Genomic DNA, 6,348 nt, shown 5'->3' on the forward strand with positions numbered 1-6,348 from the left:
ACGCCGAACTCGCGAACTGATTACACTACAGAGCCACAGGCGCTTCGCTTTTCTCCATTCTCTGGGTTAGGGTGAAAAAAAACACTGCTGGTATTAGCTGGCCTGCTGGGAGTACCTCTTCTTCACTGATAAGCAAGATTTGTGTTTCATCTTTCGCAAGCTGTATAGATTTCTTTCAAAACAAGTTGTTCCAGAAAGGAAACGAACACTTGCATTCACCTGAATTAAAAGGCATGGGATTTGCCCATAAGGATAAATTCTGTACAGTAAGACAGGAAGAAAGGCACCGCTGGGAATCGGACCCAGGATCTCCTGTTTACTAGCCAGGCGCTTTAGCCAACTAAGCCACGGCGCCAGCAAAGTGCCGTCCTTTGACAGCCACTTGGACACCTCTCAACTGCTCTGAGACATCTGCGTTCGGGGTGCACCGAGCCTGCTCGCCTTGCAAGTTGCCTCATTTACGTGCGATAGCTCCAGCACTAAGAGAAAGGATGAGAAATGGCTTTTATCTGGCACTTTTCATGTCAGAGGATCTCAATCTGCTTTCCGTGTACAAGAGGATGTCCAACTCATGTAGCTAAAGACGTAGACGACAGTGCTCCGCTGAAATCTTGATCTCACAACCCTCGGCATGACTCCGCTGTGTTCTGCTTTCGAAAAAGGGGGGAAAAGACTTCTTTCATCACACGTGTTGCACTGTTTACGGTGTTTGCAGTGCTCTTTCTTAAATGAAAACCAGGAATCGGCACCATATGAGGTGAGACTAGATAATATTGGAACAAGTAGCCGCGCCATTCCATGCGTGACGTGAGCAAAGTGTAATTCCTGTCTTTATAGTGTGCTTGTTAGAGACTTATCTGGCACCCAGAGCGCTTTAAATCCGGGAGTCAGCAGCACAAGACAAGAGAGCTTCCTTCGTCTCTGTTTTTTGCGTGAAGGGGGGAAACCATGCGTGTGCTGCAAACGATCTTAGTATCGAAGTGCCGTCCCACATAACCGATCCAAACAATCTGCTTTACAGAGGAGCACTGCCGGAGCTTATCGTTGGCAAACTGAAGACCAGGCCGACCTCTTCTGTGACTCTAGAACACTGAATCTCAAGGTTGTGAATTCAAGCTCCACGCTGGCGGGAAATTCCATAGGTAATGATCACATTTTCTTGCATGCTAATCAAAAGAAATATTAAGAAACTTTTCCCGATACCAGTTTTTTACAAAAGTAAAGGCACACGGCACGTGTGCCACATCACGTCCGAGTTTAGTGACAACTACCTCAGAGATTGTAAGCTGGGTAGTTTCAGATCAGGTCACTTTTTTTATCAAAGGTTCAAGCAAACCCGAATACTTTTGCAAGAGACATTTCAGAATCCCAGTCAAATCCAGTACGATTGCTGGATCCTTCGAATTCGACTGAACTATAGCACAGATCTGCAGTCCACCATTAGAATACTGTGGGTGTGTTGTATAAGCCACACGGCCAAAATAGTTCTAAAACAGGAGATGCATCCTCGTTTAGGAATGTGGTATAAAGTGAAATGGTCTGGGAAGAGTCCTACGTTTGAACAGTTCAAAATAGACGTAAAGGGGTATTTACGGACTCTTTCGAAATGTAAGAACAAGCTGTGCGGACCTTATCTTTATTTACCTTTTGTAATCGTTTTTCATAAAGTGTAATTGTATTATAGCATGTGCCCCTGATGATTTTCTTGATACGTTATATGTGTTCTTGTTTGTATTGTATGTAGTTTTGTTGTTCAAATAAAACGTAAAAGACACAACTTTCCGGATGCGGCTGCTGTAAAAATAAAATGACATCAAGGGTGCTTTACGCAGAGGTCTGAAACCTGCTCCACAGAAGATCTTTATCCAGAGGTGTTAAAGAAGTCGAGATCTCGCCATGAGAGGGGAAGCATCTCAGAAAAAGCAGGTGCAGTCGGTTCCACGGTCATAACGCCACTAAGTCGGGCGACAAGAGCAAAACCCACCCGACCTCCTCCGAGCAAGTAATGAGACAAAGAGACAGCGCACAGCGGGTAGTGTGGCCGAGCGGTCTAAGGCGCTGGATTAAGGCTCCAGTCTCTTCGGGGGCGTGGGTTCGAATCCCACCGCTGCCAGGTGCTTCTGTCGCCACCTCCTTTCAGCTGACTTCAGACGAAAGGGAGGGAACTGCTTTTTGGCAGTCTCTCGAGAAACTAAGCAAAGTGTTTAAAGATACTTTCTCAGCTTGACATCAAGGCACAAAACAAAAACCTTCTTGCGTCCTCTCCACCCAAAAGCGCTTTGCCACTTTTTGCGTTATGCAGGGAACGACGTCTGCCCAGATCACTTTTGTGTCAATGCAAATCGTAGTGTGCCCTCCGTTTTAATGTTGGCTGTGCTGGCGTGCCGCTTCTGTCTGTGAAACTTGAATGTTCTGCTTCTTCACACCGAATCGTTGGCGGGGGTTGAGCTTGTTAAATCTTTGCGCATAGCGCTCCTTTGGAAGTACTTTATCCAAGTTCAAAAGCAATCGTGGGATTTACTTCATGCGTTCAAGAAGCATGCCTCGCACGACAGATTTAAATGGGGAATGGAGCCTGCTTCTTGCTGTTTTTCCTGTGGTTGCAGTTACAAAGTTGATCGTGCTTTCACATTCTGTTAACAGTATTCACTGGCTGAGCTTTATCAGTTGGTTCGTAAAGGAATCTCTGCTTCGGTTCCAGAAAAGTCATCTGTAGTGTGTTTTTTTCCGTGCCCATGGCAGTCTTTTAGAGCTGGTAGTAATGGCGGCGAAGTTAATTTTTTATCCTCTTTAAAAGAATAAGGACGGGCTGGGGCGAGCTGCATTTACCACTCTTTCAGCTAAACGCCGAACTCGCGAACTGATTACACTGCAGAGCCACAGGCGCTTCGCTTTTCTCCATTCTCTGGGTTAGGGTGAAAAAAAACACTGCTGGTATTAGCTGGCCTGCTGGGAGTACCTCTTCTTCACTGATAAGCAAGATTTGTGTTTCATCTTTCGCAAGCTGTATAGATTTCTTTCAAAACAAGTTGTTCCAGAAAGGAAACGAACACTTGCATTCACCTGAATTAAAAGGCATGGGATTTGCCCATAAGGATAAATTCTGTACAGTAAGACAGGAAGAAAGGCACCGCTGGGAATCGGACCCAGGATCTCCTGTTTATTAGCCAGGCGCTTTAGCCAACTAAGCCACGGCGCCAGCAAAGTGCCGTCCTTTGACAGCCACTTGGACACCTCTCAACTGCTCTGAGACATCTGCGTTCGGGGTGCACCGAGCCTGCTCGCCTTGCAAGTTGCCTCATTTACGTGCGATAGCTCCAGCACTAAGAGAAAGGATGAGAAATGGCTTTTATCTGGCACTTTTCATGTCAGAGGATCTCAATCTGCTTTCCGTGTACAAGAGGATGTCCAACTCATGTAGCTAAAGACGTAGACGACAGTGCTCCGCTGAAATCTTGATCTCACAACCCTCGGCATGACTCCGCTGTGTTCTGCTTTAGACAAAGGGGGGAAAAGACTTCTTTCATCACACGTTTTGCACAGTTTACGGTGTTTGCCGTGCTCTTTCTTAAATGAAAACCAGGAATCGGCACCATATGAGGTGTGACTAGATAATATTGGAACAAGTAGCCTCGCCATTCCATGCGTGACGTGAGCAAAGTGTAATTCCTGTCTTTATAGTGTGCTTGTTAGAGACTTAGCTGGCACCCAGAGCGCTTTAAATCCAGGAGTCAGCAGCCCAAGATAAGAGAGCTTCCTTCGTCTACAGATGCAGCCATTCAAAATGCGTGAGGTATTTCGCGGCATACCCCGGTGGGCGTGTCGCATTTTCACGCGGTATGACGCAGTTTACGTGGTGTCACGTGGTTAACTATCCGGCGTCGCCTTGTAAAACCGCCAGGGGGAGCTTAACCTCTCATGTACAGCATTTGAGCCTTTAATTTTGAACTGTGTATTACAGCATGTTAATCATCAGTCATTAAAATGTTGGTATAGTTTATGAAAGCAAGATTGCTCAGTTGGACAAAAGTACACAACCTACCTTTATCAGAAATATTTATGCATCAAAGCCTTTACTGAAGATATTACTAATAGTATTAATAATGGATGACTTTGGACAAGCTGTATACTCAAAGTATAATTTCTTTAGCACATTTGTACAAGCACTTGGAATCTGTCCAAGTCATACTTTGTCAGGCATTTTGTTTTACTTCAACGGGCATAAAAACTTCCTTGCTTTTAACAGGGCGTTTCATAATTTCTAACTACGAAAATGATTTAAAATGCGACACCTATCATTCAACTAGAGCTTAAAATATCACAAGGATCCTCAAGAGCACAGCAAAGAGTGTATTAAAAGACACTTGTATTTATCAACGCTTTCTTTTCCGTATACCAGATTTTATGGAACCACTTCAGAGGGGTGTCAGCCAGTCAGATTCCAGGAATTGGCACTTTAAAGGAAAAATACACACCGGTATTCCATTTCTCCCTAATGATTTTAAGCATCGAAGTATTTAACTAGCATGTGAAATAGCGTGTGAAAAAGTGGTAGTTTTAAGCTTTTCTGCTAATATAATATGGAATCGCGTATCTAAAGAATTTAATAACGGTATTCGTGTGCTGCGACAGGGCTGTGTAGGGCTGTTTCGCCTGTCTGTTCATGTGAGCTGTCTTGTAGCCGACTGGTCTAGGTGCGTGACTACCAACTGGCAGGTTGTGTGTTCGAATTCAGCTGGTGCCGGGCTTTTCTGTTAACAAACATTTCTTCGAAAAAATAGAATAGCGATATTATGGACAATCAATTGACTTTTATATTTCAAAATATCGCAACATGATCGATATTTGCGATATTTTGAACATATCTTCCCTTCTGACAGCGGTTCCTGCTTCTATTGTGTGTGTGTGTGCAACAGAGTAAATTTTTATAGAGAAATGGAGGCTGGACAGTATGCGTTACAATATAAACATTTATATTGATTTAAATCGTGTTCTGATTTAAATCGCCAACGCATGTTTAATTATGTGTTTTTTAATCATAATCAGGCTAATGCATTTCTACATTTTCTGTATGAACCAGCTTAGAGGTTCATACAGAAAGACAGCTTGTGTTTAAATTGAGTGTAAGGTAATTTTTGCTTCTAAAGTCATGGTCAGCATTTATTATTGTACTGTGCTGTAAACTTTTTCTGTGCCTAGTCACATTATTTTATAGCGTTTTTATTGCGTTATTAAATCCGGTGGCGCTGTGTGTTAGTTTCCTGACTCCCATTATTTAAACTGCGACACTGATCATTCATCTCTAAATAAACTTTATTTTATATAGCGTTTTAAGCGAATAGGTAATTAGATTGCTCATAAACCTAATCACTTTTTCTACATAAACACAGCGTGATTGCTCTCTGAAAATGCTTTTCCTTTATTTTTAAAGTAGGCTCAGATTTCAACTATAGATCGTATTATTATAAACTTTCTTGGAAAAATGTATTTTATGTAAACCATGTTTGCTATTAATTCATTTAGGGCTAAAATACGTTCAGTGTCTTCCAATCGAGTCGAGTTGACATTGGAAGCCTGCCACACCCGGACTGTTAAACCAACGCATTAGCACGTCGGCAGTATTGGCTTTAGTATTCCCCCCCTCTCCCCTCAATTCAATTCAATTCAAGGTGTTTTATTTGCATGACAGATGGGTACAAGCAGTGTTGGGTATGTATATTGTAACGCTTACGGCAGACAGGCACTGTGTAAGAGCCGGCGCACCAGAGCAGCGCACCGAGGGAGCGTCTGCATTTATAACTTAGTTTTTAAAATTAGTCAAGCAATATGAAGCATCTCCTTTTACTTAGTGCCTGAGCATAAAAAGAATAGGAGCATACTGCAACGCGTGTGAAGTCCATAAACAATATTAATTTTGGAACTTAAACATACAGTATATGGCTGGTCTCGGTACTTTAAAGAAAACATACACACCAGTATTCCATTTCTCCCTAAACATTTTAAGCATCGAAGTCTTTAACTAATGCGATACCGGAGTCAACAAGCATACTTTTAGAATTTGATTAAAAGGGAATATAATATGGAATCGCGTATCTCAAGAATTTAAAGACCAGACAATCGCAAACGCATTTTCAATAAAATTATTTTATTCATTCAGCAGTTTGTGAGAGGGACATCCAGCAGGGAGAGACACACACACCGGTTTTCATTGACAAAATTGTTTTTTTTCAATTCCTCTTGTCTAACAGGAATGTTTTGTTTGTGGACAGACTGTTAGACAAGAGGAAAAGACCGCCTCCTGCTACGAAGCATTTCGTTGATCCGATCACGAATTCTTTTCCAGTCGTA

The 6,348-nt window shown here is 42.6% G+C and overlaps 1 non-coding gene across 1 annotated transcript; it reads left to right on the plus strand.

The window, feature by feature from the left end:
* The first annotated feature begins 2,031 nt into the window (after positions 1-2,031).
* Positions 2,032-2,113, plus strand: trnal-aag (transfer RNA leucine (anticodon AAG)). Its single transcript has one exon. It is a non-coding gene; the product is annotated as a tRNA-Leu (tRNA).
* The last annotated feature ends 4,235 nt before the right edge of the window (positions 2,114-6,348 follow it).

Source organism: Atractosteus spatula (genome assembly GCF_055471065.1).
Source record: "Atractosteus spatula isolate fAtrSpa1 chromosome 10 unlocalized genomic scaffold, fAtrSpa1.hap1 SUPER_10_unloc_9, whole genome shotgun sequence".
NCBI classification, from domain to species: Eukaryota; Metazoa; Chordata; class Actinopteri; order Semionotiformes; family Lepisosteidae; genus Atractosteus; species Atractosteus spatula.